The sequence below is a fragment of the Haliaeetus leucocephalus genome, unplaced genomic scaffold (assembly GCF_000737465.1).
Source record: "Haliaeetus leucocephalus isolate CR32 unplaced genomic scaffold, Haliaeetus_leucocephalus-4.0 Scaffold309, whole genome shotgun sequence".
Lineage (NCBI taxonomy): Eukaryota > Metazoa > Chordata > Aves > Accipitriformes > Accipitridae > Haliaeetus > Haliaeetus leucocephalus.
This window is the reverse complement of record NW_010972745.1, coordinates 64,346-65,712: the sequence shown is the minus strand read 5'-3', so window position 1 is coordinate 65,712 and position 1,367 is coordinate 64,346.

Below are 1,367 nucleotides of genomic sequence, written 5' to 3'. Positions count from 1 at the left end.
CAGCCCGGCACCGCCGCCGCCCCCCCCGGGGGATGCACCTCAGCCGGGAGGACGTTGCCGGCGTCACCGCCAACCCTGACCTGGGGGCTCTGGCTCTGCGGCAGCTGGATTGTCAGCTGGTATCCCTCAAACGGCAGGTAAAAAAAAACAAACCAAAACAAAACCCCAAAAACCCTGTTGTCCCCCCCCAAAATCTATGGGGTGCTCCTCTAGGTTGTGGGGCTGCCCCTCCTCCAAATTCTGGGGTGATTCTCGCCCCTGCAGGTGCAACGGATCAAGCAGATCAATAGTGGCCTGAAGCAGGCACTGGAGGGTGGCGTGGAGGGGCTGCGGCCACCGGAGGTGGGGACTGGGGTGGGGAGGGGTGTCTCCACACACCCCGTTGTGTCCTACCCTGCCCCACAGCGTCCCCGTGTGCCCCATAGCATCCTGCCGTGCCCCACGGTGTCCCCGCATGTGTCACGGTGTCCCTCCGTCCTCCGTGGTGTCCCCAATATCCCCACGTACCCCATCGCATCCTCCTGTGCCCCGCGGCGTCCCTTGGGCCCCACAGTATCCCCATGTGCCCCATGGTGTCCCCGAGGCGTCCCGGCCGTGCCCCACGATATCCCCACATGCCCCATCGTGTCCCTGCTGTGCCCCACAGCGTCATGCCGTCCCCTAACGTGTTCCCCCGTGTCCCTCTGCATCACCCCACAACCCCCCCTTCTCCTCCCTCAGGGCAACGGCAAATTCAGCTCTCGCTGGACGACGGACGAGCAGCTCCTGGTGGTGCAGGGTGAGTCCTGTCCCCCCCAGAATTAACCCCGCTGCCCTCGTTAACCCCGCTGCCCTCGTTAACCCTGCTGCCCTCGCCAGCCTTGCGGCGCTATGGCCGTGACTTCCCGGCGGTGGCGGGGGTGCTGGGGAACAAGACGGCGGCGCAGGTGAAGAGCTTCGTGCTGGGCGCCCGCCGCCGCTTCGGCCTCGACCGGCTGCTGCGGGAACGGGAGGCTCAGAGAGGGGGGGATCCCCCTGCGCCCCCCCCCGGGGAGGGGCAGGAGGAGGAGGAGGAGGAAGAGGTGAGTGGGGGGGGACTGGGTTAGGGACTGGGCCCAGTTCTGAGACCAGTCTGGGCCCAGTCCCAGCCCTTATCCCGGTCCCTGTACCTGTCCCCGTCCCGGTCCTGGTCCCAGTCCTCATTCAGGAACTGGTCCCAGTCTCAGCCCTGCTCTCAGTCCTGGTCCCAGTTCTTGTCCTGAGCCAGGCACTGGTCCCAGTCCCAGTTTGTGTTGTGGTCCCAGTGTTGGAGCCTGGTCCCTGTCCAAGCCCTGATCCTGGCCCCGCCCCGACTCCGCCTCTCTTCCCGCAGGTGCAGATCACGGGGG